The sequence below is a fragment of the Nycticebus coucang genome, chromosome 4 (genome assembly GCF_027406575.1).
Source record: "Nycticebus coucang isolate mNycCou1 chromosome 4, mNycCou1.pri, whole genome shotgun sequence".
NCBI classification, from domain to species: Eukaryota; Metazoa; Chordata; class Mammalia; order Primates; family Lorisidae; genus Nycticebus; species Nycticebus coucang.
The window spans coordinates 132,185,514-132,208,418 of record NC_069783.1 but is presented as its reverse complement, the minus strand read 5'-3'; the positions used below and the strand labels follow the sequence as shown (position 1 = coordinate 132,208,418).

The 22,905-nt window shown below is 41.9% G+C and overlaps 1 pseudogene; it reads left to right on the top strand.

Moving 5' to 3' along the window:
* Positions 1–17,943: 17,943 nt before the first annotated feature.
* The window catches only part of LOC128584425 (thyroid hormone receptor-associated protein 3-like), a 44,395-nt pseudogene continuing 39,433 nt past the window's right edge, over positions 17,944–22,905 (top strand).

Sequence of the window (22,905 nt, the reverse complement as noted above, 5' to 3'; positions counted from 1 at the left end):
GCGCCGACCTCTCAACCTTCCTCGCTCCTTCTCCCTGCTCTCCCTCGGACTGAAGCCCACCGACAGGGTGGTCCGCGGCAGATTCTACTACAAAACTCTTAGAAGTGATCAAGGAATACAGCAGTGTCTCAGGTTACAAAATCAACACTCATAAATCGGTAGCCTTTATATATACCAACAATAGTCAAGCTGAAAAAACAATCAAGGACTCTGTTCCATTCACAGTAGTGACAAAGAAGATGAAATATTTGGGAGTTTACCTAACAAAGGATGTAAAAGATCTCTATAAAGAGAACTATGAAACTCTAAGAAAAGAAATAGCTGAAAATGTTAACAAATGTTAAAACATCCCATGCTCATGCCTGGGAAGAATCAACATTCTTAAAATGTCTATACTACCCGAAGCAATATACAATTTTAATGCAATTCCTATTAAAGCTCCATTGTCATACTTTAAAGATCTCAAAAAAATAATACTTCGTTTTATATGGAATCAGAAAAAAACTCAAATAGCCAAGACATTACTCAGAAATAAAAACAAAGCAGGAGGAATTTTGCTACCAGACCTCAGACTATGCTATAAATCCATAGTGATCAAAACAGCATGGTACTGGCACAAGTACAGAGAGGTCGATGTATGAAACAGAATAGAGAACCAAGAGATGAACCCAGCTACTTACAGTTATTTGATCTTTGACAAGCCAATTAAAAACATTCAGTGAGGATAAGGTTCCCTATTTAACAAATGGTGCTGAGTGAACTGGCTGGCGACCTGTAGAAGACTAAAACTGGACTCACACCTTTCACCATTAACTAAGATAGACTCACACTGGTTTAAAGATTTAAACTTAAGACATGAAACTATAAAAAAATACTAGATAAAATGCAGGGAAAACTCTCGAGGAAAACAGCCTGGGTGAATATTTTATAAGGAGGAGCCCCCAGGCAATTGAAGCAGCATCAAAAGTACACTACTGGGACCTGATCAACTAAAAAGCCTCTGCACAGCCAAGAACACAGTAAGTAAAGCAAACAGACAGCCCTCAGAATGGGAGAAGATATTTGCAGGTTATGTCTCTGACAAAGGTTTAATAACCAGAATCCATAGAAAACTCAAATGTATTAGCAAGAAAAGAACAAGTGATCCTATCTCAGGCTGGGCAAGGACTTGAAGAGAAACTTCTCTGAAGAAGACAGCCATAGGGCCTGCAATCATATGAAAAATGCTTATCATCCTTAATCATCAGAGAAATACAAATCAAAACCACTTCGAGATATCATCTAATTCCAGTAAGATTAGCCCACATCAAAAAATCCCAAAACCAGAGATGTTGGCATGGATGTGGAGAAAAGGGAACACTTCTACACTGCTGGAGGGAATGCAAACTAATACATTCCTTTTGGAAAGATGTTTGGAGAGCACTTAGAAAACTAAAAATAGACCTGCCATTTGATCCTACAATTCCTCTACTAAGTATATATCCAGAACACCAAAAACTACATTATAACAAAGATATTTGCACCAGAATGTTTATTGCAGCCCAATTTATAATTGCTAAGTCATGGAAGAAGCCCAAGTGCCCTTTGACCCACGAATGGATTAATAACTTGTGGTGTATGTACACCATGGAATATTATACATCCTTAAAGAAAGATGGAGACTTTACCTCTTTCATGTTTACATGGATGGAGCTGGAACATATTCTTCTTAGCAAAGTATCTCAAGAATGAAAGAAAAAGTATCCAATGTACTCAGACCTACTATGAAACTAATTTATAGCTTTCATATGAAAGCTATAACCCAATTACAGCCTAAGAATATGGGGAAAGGGGAAAGGGAGGGGAGGGGGGGGATAGGTAGAGGGAGGGTAACCGGTGGGACCAGACCTATGGTGTATCTTACAAGGGTATGCGTGAAATTTACTAAATGTAGAATATAAATCTCTTAACACAATAACTAATAAAATGTCATAAAGGCTATGTTAACCAGTTTGATGAAAATATTTCAAATTGTATATAAAACCAGTGCATGGTACCCCATGATTGCATTAATGTACACTGCTATAATTTAACAAAATAATTTTTTAAAGTGTCTTTTAAGAGGGCTGAGGAGAGACTTTGGTTCTCTACCCTGCAGGGTCTGAGAAATCAGCAGAAGCCTCCAGTCTCCATCTTGTATACCCGTATCACAATTGTGATTAACATCTCACACCCCAGTAATCACCTGTTCCCCAAATAATATTCAGCAGGATATATATTCTGCTTTTTTTTTTAAATTTCAACATTTTCCCTCTAAATTTTCTTTTTTTCTCTTTCTTTTCTTTCTTCATTTTTCTAGTTTAAATATAATTTTCCATTGTTGTCTTTTTTTAACAATTAGAACTTCATTTTTCTAGTGTTTCTACCCTGATGATTTGTTTTTTTCCCCCAATTTTATCATGTAAAGTTTTCTGTTTGCTTCTTTTGGTTTGATTTATAGCATTTTTGTCTTTCCTCTCTACTTGGTGGAGGTGGGATACTGTGTCTGAACAGGCTAGCAAAGAGCTGCTGACCTCAAGGGAACCACCCAACCCAGCACCCCCAAAGGTTGGGGGTTTTTAAGGTTGGGCCAAAGTACCCTACTGTGCACCTATATTGCTCCTCTCTCTCTCTTTCTGTGCCTCTCTTCTTTTTGTCAATATTCCCTTTTACTCACCCACTCTCCTTTCTCTTTTTTTCTTTTCTTTTTTCCCTTCTTGCTCTTCAATCTTCTCATCCTTCTGATCCTGTACCAAAAGGACTCATCAAAACCCTACTCCAGAGGCATGGTAACTTAAAGAGCAAGAGGAAGTGAAAGGAAAATTAGGGCAAGGAAACAGATAAAAGAAAACATTCCTGAGGAAGAAACAGCTGAAACATCCTGGTAACATGAAAAAACAGTCCACAGCAATGCCCCCTTCCCCAAGGGACTATGAGGTAGCTAGTACAGAGGATTCCACCTACAAAGAAATGTTAGAAATGACAGAAAGGGAGTTTAGAATACAGATCAGGAAAACAATGAAGGAAATGATGGAAACAATGAAGGATACTGCTGATAAAGTAGAAGATAAACAAAAGGAAATCCAAAAACAGAATCAAATATAGATGAATGATATGAAGAATATAAAAAGGATATAGCAAAGCTGAAGGAACTGAAGCAGTCAATTAGGGAACTTAAAGATGCAACAGAAAATATCAACAACAGATTAGACCATGCAGAAGAAGAATCTCAGAGGTAGAGGACAAAGGTCTTGTGATAACTCAGATAGTTAAAGAGGTAGAAAAGAAGAGAGAGAATGAAGAACATTCACTGACAGAATTACAGGACTTTATGAAGTGTTCAAACATACGAGTTATAGGTATCCCAGAAGGGGGAAGAAGAATACCCCAGGGGAATGGAAGCCATACTAGAGAATATTATAAATGAAAATTTCCCAAATATCACCAAAGATTCTGACACACTCCTTTCAGAGGAATATCGGACCCCAGGTCACCTCAACTCTAACCGAGCTTCCCCAAGACACATTGTGATGAACCTGTCCAAAGTCAAGACAAAAGAAAAGATTCTGCAAGCTGCCAGGAGTAAGCGCCAGTTGACCTCCAGGGGAAATCCATCAGAGTGACTGCAGACTTCTCTAATGAAATGTTTCAAGCAAGAAAACAATGGTCCTCTACCTTTAATCTACTTAAACAGAACAATTTCGAACCCAGAATTCTATATCCGGCTAAGCTAATTTTCAAAATTGACAGAGAAATCAAATCATTTACACAAACATTGTGGAAATTCGCCACAATGAGACCAGCTTTATGGAAATACTTCAACCTGTTCTATACGTTGACCACCACAATGGATCAACAGCAAAGTAAGAACTCAGAAATTAAAGGACAGAATCTAACCTCCACAATGATGTGAAAGATAAAAACTAAGCAATGGACTCTCACAAAATAAGATAACTAGAACACTACCACATTTATCAATTATCTCAATAAATGTTAATGGCTTGAATTCCCCACTGAAGAGGCATAGATTGACTGACTGGATTAAAAAACACAAGCCATCCAGATGCTGTCTGCAGGAAACACACCTACCTTCCAAAGACATATTAAAACTCACAATTAAGGGTTGGAAGACCATTTTTCAGGCAAAAGGAATTCAGAAGAAAAGAGGAGTTGCAATCTTATTTTCAGATACATGGGGATTTAAAGCAACTAAAGTCAAAAAAGACAAAGATGGTCATTTTGTATTAGTCAAGGGAAAAATACAACAAGAAGACGTTTCAATTCTAAATATTTATGCACCCAACTTAAATACACCCAGATTCTTGAAACAGACCTTACTCAGTCTGACCAATATTATATTCTATAACACCATAGTAACAGGGGACTTTAACACTCCTTTTGCAGAGCTGGACAGATCCTCTAAACAGATATTAAACAAAGATATAAGGGACTTAAACGAGACCCTAGAACAACTGTGCCTGATAGATGCATATAGAACACTTCATCCCAAAGACAAAGAATATACATTCTTCTCACCACCCCATGGAATATTCACCATAATTGATCATATGCTAGGACACAAAAGAATTGATCATATCCTAGAATCAAAAGAATTGAAATTTTACCTTGTATCTTCTAAGGCACTAAAGGCACTAAAAGTGGAACTCAGCTCCAACAAAAATGTTCAACCCCACACAAAGGCATGGAAATTAAACAACCTTCTGTTGAATGACAGATGGGTGCAGGAAGAAATAAAAGAGGAAATCATTAACTTCCTTGAGCATAACAAAAACGAAGACACAGCTACCAAAACCTGGGGGATACTGTAAAAGCAGTTCTGAGAGGAAAATTTATTGCTTTAGATGCCTACATTCGAAAAACAGAGAGCGCATCAACAAACTCACAAGCCATCTGATAGAACTGGGAAAAAAAGAACAATCTAAGCCTAAACCTAGCAGAAGAAAAGAAATATCCAAAATTAAATCAGAGATCAATGACATTGAAAACAAAAGAATCATTCAGAAAAAATGAAACAAGGAGTTGGTTTTTTGAAAAAATAAATAAAATAGATGCACTTTTGGCCAGACTAAGTAGAAATAGAAAAGTAAAATGTCTAGTAACCTCAATCAGAAATGATAAAGGGGAAATAACAACTGATGCCACAGAGATACAAGAGATCATCTCTGAATACTACCAGAAACTCTATGCCTGGATATTTGACAATGTGAAGGAAATGCATCAGTATTTGGAATCATACCATCTCCCTAGACTTAGCCAGGAAGAAACAGAGCTCCTGAACAGACCAATTTCAAGCACTGAGATTAAAGAAACAATAAAAAAATCTTCCAACAAAAAAATGCCCTGATCCGGATGGCTTCACACCAGAATTCTATCAAACCTTCAAAGAAGAGTTTAGTCCCATACTGCAGAAACTATTCCCAAAAATGGAAGAAGAAGGAATCTTCCCCCAAAACATTCTATGAAGCAAACATTACCCTGATACCAAAACCAGGAAAAGACCCAACTAAAAAGGAGAATTTCAGACCAATTTCACTCATGAATATAGATGCAAAAATTCTCAACAAAATCCTAGCCAATAGATTACAGCTTATCATCAAAAAAGTCATACATCATGATCAAATAGGTTTCATCCCAGGGATGCAAGACGGGTTTAACATACATAAGTCCATAAACTCTATCCACCGTATTAACAGAAGCAAAAACAAAGACCATATGATCCTCTCAATAGATGCAGAAAAAACATTTGATAAAATCCAGCATCCTTTTCTAATTAGAACACTGAAGAGTATAGGCATACATGGCACATTTTTTAAACTGATGAAAGCTATCTATGACAAACCCACAGCTACTATTTTAAAATGGAGTAAAACTGAAAGCTTTTCCTCTTAGAACTGGAACCAGACAAGGCTGTCCTCTGTCACCTTTACTATTCAACATAGTGCTGGAAGGGGCGGCGCCTGTGGCTCAGTCCGTAGGGCGCTGGCCCCATATACCGAGGGTGGTGGGTTCAGGCCCCGCCCGGGCCAAACTGCAACCAAAAAATAGCCAGGCGTTGTGGCGGGCGCCTGTAGTCCCAGCTACTCGGGAGGCTGAGGCAAAAGAATCGCTTAAGCCCAGGAGTTGGAGGTTGCTGTGAGCTGTGTGAGGCCATGGCACTCTACCGAGGGCCATAAAGTGAGACTCTGTCTCTACAAAAAAAAAAAAAAAAAAAAAAAACATAGTGCTGGAAGTTCTAGCCAATACAATCAGGCAAGAGAAGGAAATAAAGGGAATCCAAATGGGAGCAGAGGAGGTCAAACTCTCCCCCTTTGCTGACGATATGATCTTATACTTAGAGAACCCCAAAAACTCAACCACAAGATTCCTGGAAGACATCAAAAAATACAGTAATGTCTCATGGATATAAAATCAATGTCCACAAGTCAGTAGCCTTTGTATACGGCAATAACAGTCAAGATGAGAGGCTACTTAAGGACATGACTCCCGTCACCATAGCTTCAAATAAAATGAAATACCTAGGAATATACCTAAAAAAAGAGGTGAAGGACCACTATAAAGAAAATTATGAAATCCCAAGAAAGGAAATAGCAGAGGATATTAACAAATGGAAGAGCTCATGGCTGGGAAGAATCAACCTTGTTAAAATGTCTATACTTGTCACAGCAGTCTACCGATTCAATGCCATCCCTATTAAAATACCAACATCGTACTTTCAAGACTTGGAAAAAATGATTCTGTGTTTTGTATGGAACCAGGAAAAACCCATATAGCTAAGGCAGTTGTTAGTAATAAAAACAAAGCTGGAGGCACCAGCATACCAAATTTTAGGCTGTACTACAAAGCCATAATGGTCAAGACAGCATGGTACTGGCACAAAAATAGAGACATAGACATTTAGAATCAAATAGAAAACCAGGAAATGAAACTAACACCTTACAGCCACCTAATCTTCAATAAACCAAGCAAGGACATACCTTGGGGGAAAGACTCCCTATTCAAATAATGGTGCTGGGAGAACTGGCTATCCACATAAAAAAGACTGAAACTGGACTCACACCTTTCTCCACTAACAAAAGTTGATTCAAGATGGATAAATGACTTAAATTTAAGGCATGAAACAATAAAATTCCTCAAAGAAAGCATAGGAAAAACACTGGAAGATATAGGCCTCGGGAAAGACTTCACGAGGAAGACTGCTGTGGCCATTGCAACAACAACAAAAATAAACAAATGGGACTTCATTAAACTGAAAAGCTTCTGTACAGCTAAGGAGAGAACAACCAAATTGACAACCTACACTATGGGAAAGGATATTTACATTTTTGAATTAGACAAAAGCTTGATAACTAGGGTCTATAGAGAACTCAAATTAGTCCACATGAAAAAAGCCAACAATCCCATATATCAATGGGCAAGAGACATGAATAGAACCTTCTCTAAAGAAGACAGACAAATGGCTATCAAGGCATATAAAAAAAAATACTCATCATCCCTAATTATTAGAGAAATATGAATCAAAACCACCCTGAGATACCATCTAACCCCAATGAGAGTGGTCCACATCACAAAATCTCAAAACTGCAGATGCTGGCATGGATGTGGAGAGAAGGGAACACTTTTGCACTGCTGGTGGGACTGCAAACTAATACAACCTTTTTGGAAGGAAGTATGGAGAATTCTCAAAGAACTCAAGCTAGACCTCCCATTTGATCCTGCAATCCCATTACTGGGCATCTACCCAGAAGGAAAAAAAAAAATTATCATAAGGACACTTGCACTAGACTGTGTATTGCAACTCAATTTACAATCGCCAAAATGTGGAAACAGCCTAAATGCCCACCAACCCAGGAATGGATTAACAAGCTGTGGTTTATGTACACCATGGAATACTATTCAGCTATTAAAAATAATGGAGACTTTACAGACTTTGCACTAACCTGGATGGAAGTGGAAGACATAATTCTTAGTAAAGCATCACAAGAATGGAGAAGCATGAATCCTATGTACTCAATTTTGATATGAGGGGAATTAATGACAATTAATGCCACAGTGGAGGATTGGGGGAAGAGGAGAGCAGAGAGAGAAAGAAGGAGGGAGGTTGGGGGAAAGGAAGAGCAGAGAGAGGGAAGGAGGGAGGGGGTGGCGCCTTGGTGTGTGCCACACCTTTTGGGGGCAAGACACAATTTTAAGAGGGAGTTTACCTAACAAATGCAATCAGTGTAACCTGGTTTCTTGTATCCTCAATGAATCCCCAACAATAAAAAAAAAAAGAAATTAAAAAAAATAGTTAAGGTTACTTGTAAAACTGATAATAATAAAAGAAATGATATTCAAGTACTGAGATATTTTGAAAAGCAATTCAAATTTAGACCAGGCATCAGTAGGCTCTTGGCAATGTATATATTTGGATGACTGCCCAGCTAGCTCAGTCGGTAGAGTATGAGATTTTTAATCTCAGAGTAGTGGGTTCGAGTCCAACATTGGATGCATATTTTCAATTGGCCGGGCATGGTGGCTCCTGCCTATAATTCTAGCAATGTGAGAGGCCGAGGCAGGTGGATTGCTTGAGCTATAGATGGGATCTATAATTTTTTATGTTATCTTCGAATTATGACTCACCTTGTTCATAAAAATTCACAGAAAGGGGTGGCACCTGTGGCTCAAAGGAGTAGGGCACTGGCCCAATATACTGGAGGTGGTGGGTTCAAACCCAGCCCCAGCCAAAAAAAAAAAAAAAATTCCCAGAAAGTACACTGTTAGTGAATAAAGCTAATAAATTGAGTACAGAGGATAACATCAACACGTGTTAATTTCCACCAGACAGAGGCAAGGAGAGAGTAATGGAATCTTCCAGGAGCGTCTGGGAGTCAGACAGGTATGTCTGGTGGGGGTGGGGGGGTGCATTGCCCAAGCAGAGCAAAGACCAAAGAGCAAGAAAGGCATGAGGAGCTTCTTAGAGAGAAGAGAGAGATGGAGAGACAGTGGGACAGCCAGAGGCAGAGGACATGCACATGAGCGCACGCTGGCAGTGTGGGGGGAGGAGGCGGATAACGTGGGATCACGTGGGACCTCAAGTACTGCGGACACACTTGGAGTGAATCATGAAGCCACGCAAAGTGTGAAGGAGTAAAATCAGACTGCACATTTAAAAATAAATAAATAAGGGCGGCGCCTGTGGCTCAGTGAGTAGGGCGCCGGTCCCATATGCCGGAGGTGGTGGGTTCAAACCCAGCCCTGGCCAAAAAAAAAAACCACAAAAAAAAAAAAAAATAAATAAAATAAATAAATAAATTGGCAGTGAGTACATGGGGAATCACATTGGAAAACGCTCCTCAGCACACAAGGGAAACTACATTTGGATTGTGTCTGCACTGGTCATGGAATGTCCACCCTGCACGGTGACACAAAAACTGTTTGTGAGAAGGTCGGTCCTGGGACCACAGTGTGGGAAGCAGCCCAGGTCTCCAGCACAAGGGGAATTTGTAACCCACACACAGACGTGAGATGCTGACCAGTTGGAAGTCATGAAATAATTTTATGTATGCTTTAGGAGTATTTACCAGAAAATAGAACCCTGAACAGTCTGTGCACCATGTGTATATGAGGGACACTATAAAAGTTTTGAGATACCCAAAAATCAAGAAACATACAATCATTTTGGTTACTACATTTTCTCAACACAATCACCACAACATTCTACGCAAGCCATTTTTGAGAACGCTCCTTGCATTCATTTTCTTCAAGTGCTGAATAGCTTTTCAGAGCTGGAGAACCTTTTTCTCTATGTATGTGGTTGTTTTACCATAGGGAACAGGACATAATTGTGTGGGTAAGGTGGATGATTCATAAGTTTAACCTCTGTGGACTCCAGGAACTGAATGGTGATGTTGTCTGAGTGGGTGGACGCATTGTTCCGGGTCAAGGTGCCCCGCACCCCCAACCACAGTCCTGTCCCTGGCCGCCATTCTTAGAGCTTCCTGAAAACTTTTGGTGGGTGTACTGTTAATACCACTGAGCAGTGACAGTCCTTTCCTGCTCCAGGGAACAGTTGCAACATGACCGCTTTGGACAAGGAAATAGCCCCCGTTTTCTTTGTTACTCTTTAGGTTGCTTCATTTTTGCTGGTGGATTTTCACTGGGGAAAAAAAAATCCACGCTGTCAACTGATTTCTTCACCAGCAACAATGTCAGAAATGCACCTGTATCTGCCTCCTTGAACTTGACCAGCTTCTCTTCATACCATTCAGCATGATGTGCTTTTTGCTCATCTGTCAAAGTGTGTGCGGCACCACCCGGATGAAAGTTCACCCACTCGAAGATAAGGGAGCAGGGTTTCTGACACCACTGGCAATCTAATCTGCACTGCTGCTTCAGTGCCTTTAAATGTCACTCAGTGTTTTCACAAATCATTTTGTCCACATCAGTGATGTTTTTCTCAGTCACTATAGTCGCTGGACATCCACTCCTCTGCTGTCTTTCAGCCTCTTCTAAATTCTTGAGACCACCAAAAAATCACACAAGAAAGAGAAAGTTCTCCCCAAACCTGTTGCAAGTGCTCCAGACTCCTTTAACCCACTCGAATCTGACAAAGAGCTGATAACCAGAATCTACAGAGAATTCATCTGTTGAATCTTGTTGAAGAATAGAGCAAACAATCCTGTCTATCAATGGGCAGGAGATTTGAAAAGAACCTGCTTCTAAGAAGACAGATGAATGACCAAAAAACCGCATATGGGGGACGGCAGCAGCCTCCTGCCTGAATTGCTCTTCCTCAAACTTGTCAGGCTTCTCCATCTCTCTGTGACAGACCGAGATCTTCACATCATGGCTTCACAGGTGCTGTACAGGAATCTGTACCAGGCAGAGCTGAGAGCATCACTGGGGTGACACCCAGAGGGAGGAGAGGTTCAGTGGGGTGCAGTGCAGGACCCAGAAGTCTCCTCAGACCTAGAAAGATGAATTTGGTCCCCATGGCTCCTGATTTCAGAACCACAAGGTGCTGATACCTGATTTCTGCTCTCAAATGATTTCTGCTCTCTAATGATTTCTGCTCTCTAATGAGGGTGTGGCTTCTAGAGAAGTGTCTGTAAATGGAAGGCCAGAGTGAAGTAACCCAGGGCTTTACATGGACAGGTGTCAGGGGACTGGTCCCTGGACAGGAATAAATTGTGGTATATGTACACCATGGAATATTATGCAGCCTTAAAGAAAGATGGAGACTTTACCTCTTTCATGTTTACAAGGATGGAGCTGGAACATATTCTTCTTAGTAAAGTATCTCAAGAATGGAAGAAAAAATACCCAATGTACTCAGCCCTACTATGAAACTAATTTAGGGCTTTCACATGAATGCTATAACCCAGTTACAACCTAAGAATAGGGGGAAGGGAGGGGGCAGGTGGGCAGAAGGAGGGGGATTGGTGGGATTACACCTGCGGTGCATCTTACAAGGGTATATGTGAAACTTAGTAAATGGGGAATGTAAGTGTCTTAGCACAATAATTAAGAAAATGCCAGAAAGGCTATGTTAACCATTGTGATAAAAATGTGTCAAACGGTCTATGAAACTAGTGTATGATGCCCCATGATCATATCAATGTACACAGCTATGATTTAATAATAAAAAAAAGGGAAAGTGGAGGTCTCTAGGACCCCAGAATGAAAAGGCAGAGTCCTTTGCAGGACACAGCGAGGGACAGGAGGTCTGATGACATAGGGGTGGGAGAGGTGACCCTCCTCCTCCCCACAGAACCTCCACAGGAGACCTGCCCAGGAAATACTGACAAGCTTCCCAGAGCTTTTCTCCTTTTCTGCTAAAAATCTTTATTCTCTCTCCCTCATAATTATACCTTTCCTATGACTTTTAATTAAAAGAAATTCATTATGTTTTTGGAGATAAAGATAAATCTTAGGGCTTCATGTATTCCAGTATAAAAACAACAGAGTTTACTTTATTGTTTAAAAGATGATAAAACCAGCTACAATTTTTATTAACTAATTTGAAAAATAAGAAGAATATAAGTACCTTGTAATTCTAAAACCCTGAACATACAAGATCAGACAATTAAGTTCATGAATTCATCCCAGATAAATGTGCTTCATACCCCATTGCTGAATATCACTACGATCGCCTTTGAAGCCCTCGCCTTGGGAAGCTGTGCACCGAGGCCAGTGGGTAGGCCGCCCTTCAAAGCAACTTTAGAACTCTTTTTCTGGAATGGCCAGCAGTGCTGTCATTTCGTATGAGGTCTGACAATTAAGTTTGCAAACTCATCCTAGAACAAGTGCTTTGAGGGTGCACTAGGTGCTGGCATTGGTGCACAGCTTCCCAAGGGGAGCACTTTGAAGGTGACTGTAGTGACATTCAGAAGTGAGGCATGTAGCACTTTTTCTAGGATGAGTTTGTGTCCATTGCAAGTCACCATTGCATGGAATTTCCTTCATTTCATGTGTGTTTTCTTTGATTTTTACATGTATGTGTATGTGAAACTTCTAAGGAACCTCATCTTGAAACAAGGTGGGGCCCCTTGAGGGCTTGGAAAAATCCCAGTGGTCTGGGATCTTGTAGTGTCCCTGACTTGATGCCAGCACCTACTCAGTGCCCACAGGCTAGCAGAGCTGGGCCCAGGGGGCCACTTGCTTGCAGGACAAGGGCCCTGGGGTGCCTTTCGCTTCCTGACAGGAGGCCTGAAACAGGGGAGTTCGGGATCAGCTCCAATGTGTCCTTATGATTAACTGGAGGTTTTCCTGCTGCCTTTAGGGGTATGGGAGGGAAGGGCTGGGTCCTGCAGAGGAAGATGTTGGCTAACTCTGTCATAGTGTCCACAGGGAACACAAAGGGGCCCCCACTACATCATGCACCATGTGGCTTTACCATCACACACAGCCTCTTTCCTAAATAAAGCAACCTGTGGGGGGCTTAGTTGAAAGGTTGTAGGCTCTTCTATGAAATGGATATTCTTTCCCTGGGAGGATGTTCCCAGGGCACCCTTCACTTACCTGCAAGGACTTTTAGCATCATATTATAAGCAAATAGTCATGCCCCAAAGGAACCGCTCCAACGATGTCCTTGTGTGTGATTCTTTTCCTGCTGGGATGACAAGAAATTCAGGGACTCAACTGGGGACGCGTGCACTTGTCTTCCTTCCCATCTCCCTGCTGCCTGCTCTACACTCACATTTCCTCTCCCTGTTCTTCTCCGTCTTTTATACCCTCCGTTTCTTCTCCCAGATACAGGACTGAAGAGCACCTTGACATCTGGAGGGGAGAGAAGAGTTGTGGCTGTCCAGATCCCCCAACTGCAGGGACAGGCCTATCGGGAGAGGGGCCCAGAGCAGACCCAGTACCCACTGGGGCCTCTCCAACAGGGTGGGCCCAGTTCCCCTGCCTGGAACATTTGGGGCTTTTTAGCAAGGATCACAGCTGCAGCCTGCAGGCCAGAAGCCAGAGTGATTCAGAGAAAGAGGGGAGGAGGCTGGAGAGATGTAGAGTGAGTGACGACCAAGGACTCTACTGCCTAGATATAGCCTGACCTTCAGGATGACAATCATGACAGGAGGGAAGGAGGGAATGGGGAGGGGGCCACACAGAGGGGCTTATGATTAAGGAACAGAAAGTATAAATGTGCAGAACGAAGGGTCAGTACTGCTGTTCACATGGGTATTCAAAGGTAATGAAAGAATACGTTGAACGCATTTATGTCGCAAATTTGATATCTTAGATGAAATGCACCAATTCCTTCAATAAAAAAAGCAGAAGAAAGAAGGAAGGAAGGACGGAAGGAAGAAAGGAAGGAAAGAAGGAAGAATCCAAAACTCACCTAAGGAGAAATAGATAAACTGAATGGACTTATATCTACTTTGGAAATTAAATCAGTAATTGACAACTTAACAACAACAACAACAACAACAAAGCACCAGATCCAGATGGTTTCACCGTTGAATTCTACCAAATTATTATAAATAAAAACCAGTGAGTGTTACCATACCAAAAAGTGAACATAATCCTAAGTTTTTACCCAACTGAACCAAAAATATATATATTTTTATATAACTATAATTTTATATAAATATATATGTGCACCTGAAACTACACAAAAAGTTTTATAGAACCTTCATTCATAATCACCCAAACAGAATTAACCAAGATGTCCTTCAAGAGGTCAGGAGCCAACAGACTTTGTTAATTGGATCAAATGGCATATTACGGAGTAATAAAAAGAATTCAGCTACTTAAAGATATGAAATAAACAACTTTTAACTATATATTGCTTTGCGAAGGAAGTACCTCTGAAGTAGCTATCCATAGTATGAGTTCAACTGTATAAAATTCTGGAAGAGAAAAATTATACAGATAGAGCAAAGATTATTGGTTGCCAGAGGTTCTGGTAAGAAGGGAGATGGAAGAGCATATGGGTGATGTTTAGGAAGTGACACTGTTTCGTAATATCAATGAATAACATGAGTTCATCAAATTGCATAGACTGTGTAACCCAGAGTAAGCTGTAATGAAAGTTCTGAAGTTTAGTTCACAATAATGCACTGATCTTGATTCGGTCACTTGAACCCCCTTAATATATGATGTGATTTTAAAAAAGAAAGCCAGGGGAGGGTGTTGTGCCCAGCAATTCCCAAAGATCACACCATCACGCTAGTGAAATTAACAGAAGAGTCCTTTATTGAAGAGCCGGCCGGCGACTGGGGTTTCTGAGAGTAGCCCTGAGTGCTTAAGGGGTTGTTTTTGTTGTTGTTGTTTTGTTTTTTGTTTTGTTTTGTTTCCCAGCAGCTGAATTACTTATCTGAAGGAGTCAGGTTTTTCAGGCTTGGTCTGCATCCTGGTTGGCATGCAGGCTGTCCAAGGTGCATTCGGGGAGGTTAGCAAGCATTGTACAGAAGCAGAATTTTGCAGTTAGTTAGTCATGCGTCTTTTTCTCAGTACTTTCCTCATCTGGTATTTCTTAAAGGTCAGTCCAGGGACAGTTGGTACGTCCCAGTCCTGTTTCTCAGGGGAGTTAGCCAAGCAAGAAGTTAGTGAGCACTTTCCCATCTATCCTGGGAGTGAACCAGACTTACTCCGTTTTGTTGAGGGCTTGCGGCCCAGGAATTTGTCAGGAGTTAACTGGTATTTTCTACCTTAGTCTAGGCCTAATAAGGGTATATGTAAACTTACCCAATGACATCTTCAGTTTTTATGCTAATTCAAAACTGTTCTGCATCACATCAATTTTTTTAAATCTGGAAACACAATCTGGAAGAGACCCATTTTCATGAACATTTAACCATCAGCTAAATGTCTAAACATTTGATTAAGATTATTTTTACTATTAAAAGTGAACCAAATGATAGGTTGCCAATCTGTCTTTTCTTCTGTAATTGCAGCACTAGTGACTGACTTATTAATTTTAAATTTGCACATATGAAATCTGGACAACATGGTGTGGCTATTTTAAAATTTTGTCTTGTCTGGGTGCCCGTAGCTTAGTGGTTAGGGTGCTGGCCACTTGCCCCAGGGCTGGTGGGTTTGAACCTGGCCTGGGCCTGCTAAACAGAAAAAAAAAAAAAAAAATTAGATCCAGGCATTGTGGGGCGCACTTGTAGTCCCAGCTACTAGGGAGAGAAGGCAGAAGAATCACTTGAGCCTAGGAATTTGAGGTTGCTTGAGCTGTGACACCACAGTGCTCTACCGAGGGTGACAGAGTGAGATTCTGTCTCAATAAAAAAATAAATTTGTCTTAAATATGGGACACTGAATCGTTATATTTGGATGAATTAATAAATAAATTTTCACAGTGCCTTCACTTGATTCATATGTGGGGTTCACAGTCTTCTGTGGCCAGTTGTGATCTTTTCTGACTTAAAGGTGATCTTCCCAACAACCTGGCTAGCAAAGGAAAATAAACCATCAAACAGAAGGTAAGGAAAACCCACAACACAACTACCCCCTTTGTTTTGTTTAATTAAAACAAAATCACCTGTGGCCTCACCTATGGCCTGACTCATTATCTTCACGACTCCGTTTTTTCAACCTTGAAGAGCCCTCGGTGGACAGTAGGGACGGGAGCTCCCCACACCAACCCTGTGCCTCAGTTCTCATCAGCGCAAGATCCCAGGGACTCAGATAAGCCAGAAAGAACAGCTGCAATCACTCATCACTGCTTTTGTTATCAGTCCGCTAAAGCAGAGAAAAAAAGACCCATTTTTACTCTTCAAGACGCTGGCAGCTTTTTCTCAACTGCTTGGCACCTTCTCCTTCCTTCATGCTGTGGCCTCTCTCTCTCTTTCTCTCTTTCTTTCTATCTTGGGAAAATAAATACATTTGATGCTTCTTTCTATCCTAATCACCACGTGAGAATTCTTTCTCTAATCTGCTGTGAGCACACAGTAAGTTTCCACTCTAACAGTGACCCACTTCACGGGGCCAATGGTAGATTTTCTTGTCCCCTGAGGAAGTATTTTTATATTCTGGGGATATGATTCTGGGACATGTATTACAACAAAGACAGCTGTGGACACCTTTCTATGAGTGGAGGACTGTGCTCTTCCTCCCCTAAACCCCAAAAACTTCATTTCTATGGGAGGAGGTCTCTGGGTGGAGGTTAGGATGGCAGTATCTGGTCCTCCCTCTCTTCAAAATACAGTACAGAGCTCCTTCTATACTTATCATACCTAACAATTACATAGTTCCCCCTTGGGGAGTTATCCCTGGGATTCCCTAGGGAAGTTCCCTGGTGGGCAGGGCTGACAGCGTGAATAAGGTTTTAGTGGCACAGCCCAAAACCGTGACTCAAACCTTCCAAACAGAATAGAGGCAGGCCCTTCACAGAAGTCCACCAGGGATGCAGGATTTGGAACTTGGGTGAGGAGAGGGAGGTGGGCAAGTGCATCCTGAGCAAAGGGAAGAGCTGGTGCAAAGGCCCTGAGGTAGGGAGCAGTGCTGTGGCCTCAACACACTAAGCAGCCAGTAAGCCAAGGAAAGAGCCAGGCCAGGCAGGGGGTAGGGCACCAAACACGCAGGGCCTTGTAGCTTCATTTAAATAAATTTAAATTAAATTGAATCAAAAATTCACTTTCTCAGTGGAATGCTCCATGTTTCAAGTGCTTGGTATTTCCCCATGGCTACCCTATTGCACGGCACATATAGAAAACAGTCCTATTATCACAGAAAGTTCTATGGACATCACTGTGCTAGAGATCTCTGAGGTTTCTGGGTTAAAAAGTGCTTTTCAGGGAAGGAAACCAGTTAGACTGGGCTCCAGGGACCCACAAGACACACTGGTGGCCAGTGCCTAGTGCTGTCCCTGGAACACAGTGGGTGTCCTCAGACATGGAAGCTTATCTTTCAGATGACCCCAGCAGCCACATCTGCAAATATTCATGCCCCAGGAAGTCACCTTCCACACTAAGAGCTGAGCTAACTGGACGATAGAACATAGCAGAAGTGACAGTGTGTCACTTTCTTTTCTTTCTTTTTTTTTTTTTTTGTAGAGACAGAGTCTCACTTTACTGCCCTCAGGTAGAGTGCCATGACGTCACACGGCTCACAGCAACCTCTAACTCTTGGGCTTAGGTGATTCTCTTGCCTCAGCCTCCCAAGCAGCTGGGACTACAGGCGCCCGCCACAACGCCCGGCTATTTTTTGTTGCAGTTTGGCCGGGGCTGGGTTTGAACCCGCCACCCTCGGTATATGGGGCCGGCGACCTACTCACTGAGCCACAGGTGTTACTCTCAAGGCTACATTGTAAAAGACATCACAGTTTCTCCCTTTGTCTGTTGACAAGTCTCTAGACTGGGAGAAGCCAGCTGCCATGTCATGAGGACATACAGCCTGGAGAGACCCCATCTGACAAGCCACTGAGGACATGGTCAACAGCCAGGACCAGCTTGTCAGCCTTGTGTGTGAACCGCCATGGAGGTGGATTGGAGATTCAGCGCAGCCTTCGTCCGACGGCAACTTCACCGGACGCCCTGGGCCAGGAACGGGCAGGTGAGCTGACTCCAAACTCCTGACTCACAAGAGACGTGAGGTGATAAAAGCTGTTCAGCATGCTGAGCTTCAGTTTCTTGATTCCCAGAGTAGTTCTAATCGATGCCCTGTGGGATCCGTGTGCAGAATGACTGAGGCAGTGTGTGGAGATGGCTTGTCAGCACACAGAGACCGTGAGATATGGGAGCTGTTCTATTAGTTGAGAAGATGGTGAGAAAGGCCACATAACGTGACGAATGCAAGAGCAGAGGTCTTTAGACAACTTTTGAAGCCTGGATGTGATTTCTTAGAAATTGGTCTGCAATCTAATTGTGTGGCTTGGATCTAAAGAGTGAGTCCTCATTTGACCTTGGGAAACAGACTCTGGCCCTCAGAGGCAGAGGCCTGTGTGGTGGAAAGTCTTTGGACTTCCAGGAGTGACAGGGTTGTCATTAAGACTCTGTCAGACCAGGGCCGCCCACTGGCCTGGCTCCCCACTGACTTAACCATGTGAAATTCATCAGTGATGTCATCTCTTTGGGCCTCACCATCCTCACCTGTATAATATCATTGATGATGACAGCCAGTGTGCCCTGAGTGCCTGCTCTGTGCCGGGCCTTGTTTCCTAATTCACCCCCACTAACTGCTTTAGTCTTCCTAGAAGTCCCATAAAGTAGTTGCTATTATATCTCCATTTTACAGATGAGGAAAGTGAGTAATGGGAAAGCTAATTGCTCACTAGGAAATGTCCAAGCTGGGATTTAAATCCAGGCAGAATGTGAGACTGTGTGCCTTCCAAGATTATGAAAAGGCCAAGAGCCTCTGCCTGGACTATTCCTATCCCTCACCTGTGCATCCCGTGGCCACCAAATCAGAGCTCTGAATGTCCTGGACCTTCTCCGCTGCCAGGAATGGCAGGCCACGTAGGGGGGTCTCCTGTAGGTCCTGAGCCAAACCCACACTCCAGTGCAGACCTATGAGTGAGGTCACTTCCAGATGATCCCAACCCCTTGCTGTAGCTTCAGCCCCAAGCAGCGAGTCTCCTCTGCAGACCCCAGACACATCAGAAGGCAGGAGAGGGCCATCTCTACTGCCTCCTGGCTGAGTCCCTGTCCCTGAGAACCATGAGCAAAATAAAATGGTTGTTTGAAACTTCTATTTTGGGAGGAATTTGTTTTTGTTTTTGTTTTTGTTTTTTTTTTAATTTATAGTGAGAGCACAAAGAAATTCAAAAAGTACAAAAGGGTGTACATTAAAATCTGGGTTCCATCCTTCCCTCTTCTGCAGCCTCTCAGCCTTCCTCTGGAAGTAGAAACAATTAGAATCTGCACATCCTTCCAGATGTATTAAATGAGCAGTCATATAGTGCTGACACTGCCGCAAAGCTTTCTAAAGGTTTTGCCTACATTCACTTACTAATTATTCCTTTAATGTGGACACTCAGGAGTCTGACAGTTGCCTACAAGTGGGAGTCTGACCTGTTCTTGTCTTTCAAATGCTGATCCTCTGAGGAGATGGTTTCACATGTATTAATACATTCATTCCCAAATTCTTTTTTTCATGTTCTCCTCCCGTTTGGTATTCAAAGATGTATCTCTCTCTTAAACGTACGTGTGTCTATGTAAAAAATTCACACATGTACACACATTTGTCTATCTGGGGACCATTAAAAGTCCTCCATTTAAAAGAATGTAACACCACTTTCCCTTCTCAACCCTCTCAACTTGATAATCCCCAGAGAAAATATGGCAACATCTATATTACTATAGTTTTTATACATAATCAATGAATTATTTGATTAATTAGCTCTAGAAATTTGGGAAGAACCAGCAGTGATGGAGATTTGTGCTATAGCGTTTCATATCTGGAAAGACACCTACTTAGTTTTAAATAAGGTAACTCTTTCATTTTAATACTAATAATTTTTCTTGGTCTTTGTAGGGGGGGGATGCTGTTCCCTTCTTATACTTAAATTTATGACCAAATCTTAAGCCTGGGTGTCATTGATTATTGACTTCTGAGCCAGGACACATGTTTAATCCTAGAATTTGAGGTCATCTAAAATCTCCATTTAGAAAGTTATTAATTATCTATTTTGTACTAACCAAAGGAGAACATATAATTATATATACGTATGTGTATGTATATGCATATATGAATTTATTACATCATATGTAATTATAATTATGAACTTGTAATATATAATATATAATTACATATATATAATTTAAAAGAGAGAGATATGGTATATATATATATTTAACAGAGATGTATATGTGTATATATATATGTATATCTTTTAAATTACTCAGTGGTCAGCTAGTCTGGACCATATACAATGACAAAGAAATTGCTTAATAAATTCACAGACCTAAGTACACAGATTTAAATGCATACGAAGGAAATATAAATAGGTCATAAGGGAAAAATGTATATATTTTGACAATTAATGTAGCTTAGATAAACATAATCAATTTTTTAATGTGTTTTTTAACTTACTGGAATAATTTTTAAATTATTAGGTCTAGCAATATCTGATAACTCAAAAACGCTATTCATGGACGAGAATGGTGTTTTAATTTGAGAGGGGAACTTGTTTTTATTCTCAACATGTTAGCTTTGTCCCTCTTCATATCGAAGGTTTTACTCTCAACTTTATTTGGGGGCTGGTCACTTTTGCTCACTTGTTTCAGAAACAGAGATTAATGATGTGTGAGTCTGAGATTCAGTTTTTGACCCTCCCCCCCCCCAAAAAAATGCTCTCTCAAATAACACCTAAAACTCTGGCACATTCAAAAATACGTTTCTCTGGATAGCAGTAGTTGGACCACATGGGCGGCCTGTGTTCACCCTGAAAGTTCTATGATGACCTGTTGCCACAGTGATGTGACCTGAGGATGTGTATCTTACCTGACCTTTCACCTATGACCTGGGCTAGGAAGTTCACAGCACTCTTACTATCTTCCTGTCATTCATTTATCTGTAGGTCTTCAGTATGGGAAATCTGAATTCTTGTTGGTCAGGTATGCTCATATTGATTTTCTGATTGCCAATTCTTCAAATATGCTCATTAGCTAATGCTCCAAATCTTATTTTTTCACTTTGTTTACTTTGTCTACAGATGTATAAATATATTCTATAGTTATGTCTTATTACTCAATTTCTATTGCCGATTCTTCTATCTAGTTGACTGCCTCAAATAGTTTCCTAAATTTAGGTAGATGTACTCTTTGCTTTGCTTTTCTTTTTTTTTTTTTCTTTTTGAGATAAAGTCTCACTCATTCTCCCTGAGTAGAGTGTCCTGGCATCATAACTCACAGTAACCTCAAACTCCTGCGCTCAACCGATCCTTTTGCCTCAGCCTCCTGAGTAGCTGGGAGTACAGGTACCCACCCCAATGCCTGGCTAGTTTTTCTATTTTTAGTAGAGATGGGATCTCACTCTTGCTCAGGTTGATCTCCCAACTCCTGCACTCAGGCAATCCACCTGCCTCAGCCTCCCAGAGTGCTAGGATCACAGGCGTGAGCTGGTATTTTGTAATGCCAATTTTGTACATGGTCTTACAAAGATACAGAAATAACCTGCCCACAATGCCCTCATTAGATTTGGGGAATCCTGACACCAAAAGCAGCAAGAGACACCATTGGGAAGGGAATGAAAGGCCACACTCTTCCGAATGTAGATGTCAAAATCCAAAACCAGATTGTAGTGCACTCCAAAGCCAGATTTTCAAAAGGAAAAAAGAACAAAGATTTCATGGTGGTATATCTACAGGGTTAATGAGAACAGGATCGTTGGCTGTTTGTGTACTGCCGGGAACAGTGGTGAGAAGGGACAGTGCTGAGGCCTAGTGGGATGGACATTCGGTGGAAAGGGAAAGAGGGTCCTGGGTGGGTTTCCAAGTTTGCAATATGGGCAAGCCCCTCTGCTTGCTAGCCCTGTGAGACCTTGGGAGGGATGGGAAATCTGTAAAGAATGAGTTTGGAGAGGAACGATGTGAGCAGGGAGCTGCACCGTCTGTGCTGCCACCACTGCTGAGAACTGCCCCTTCTCAGCCAAGGCCGCTCAGACAGTTGCTCAGGTAAGTCACTGGGGTGACGGGGGGGCCTCAGACTTCATTCACTGAGCCTCTGAGGCCCCGGCCCAGAGGGCCACCTTCCCATGAATTCCCACCAACTGCCCATCCAGGCTGGGACAGTTAAAGAGGAGTTAATTCTTGGCTTAGCCACCAGGTGGCAGTTGGTTCGGAACAGCCAGAATTCTGACCCAGCTTTAGAAGCCAAACTGACTCCTAGCCACATGGTCAACTGATGATGGAAAGGCAGTTGACCATGTGAAGATGGCGTGGCAGGATGGCCACACACTTTGACTTGCCTTTCAGAGAGGCTTTGTTTGCAGGAAACTGTCACATTTGAGGTCAGGGAGAGAATTCTCGAGGCAGGAGGCTGAGTTATGCTGTGACCCCTTCTCCTGACTCAGCACCTGGTCCAGGGCATCAGCCTTTCTGAAGAAACCTCGAAGCAGGTGTATTCGAGGAGACGCATGACCAGAGCTCTTGGTCTGGAGATGTTTGTCTCCAGTAAATCAACTCCATTCTTGACCCAGATCCATCACTTATCAGTGCTGTATCTTTAAAAAAGTCACTTAATGGGCAGTGCCTGTGGCTCAGTGAGTAGGGCGCCGGCCCCATATGCCGAGGGTGGCGGGTTCAAACCCAGCCCCGGCCAAACTGCAACCAAAAAATAGCGGGGCGTTGTGGCGGGCGCCTGTAGTCCCAGCTGCTCGGGAGGCTGAGGCAAGAGAATCGCGTAAGCCCAAGAGTTAGAGGTTGCTGTGAGCCGTGTGACGCCACGGCACTCTACCCGAGGGCGGTACAGTGAGACTCTGTCTCTACAAAAATAAAAA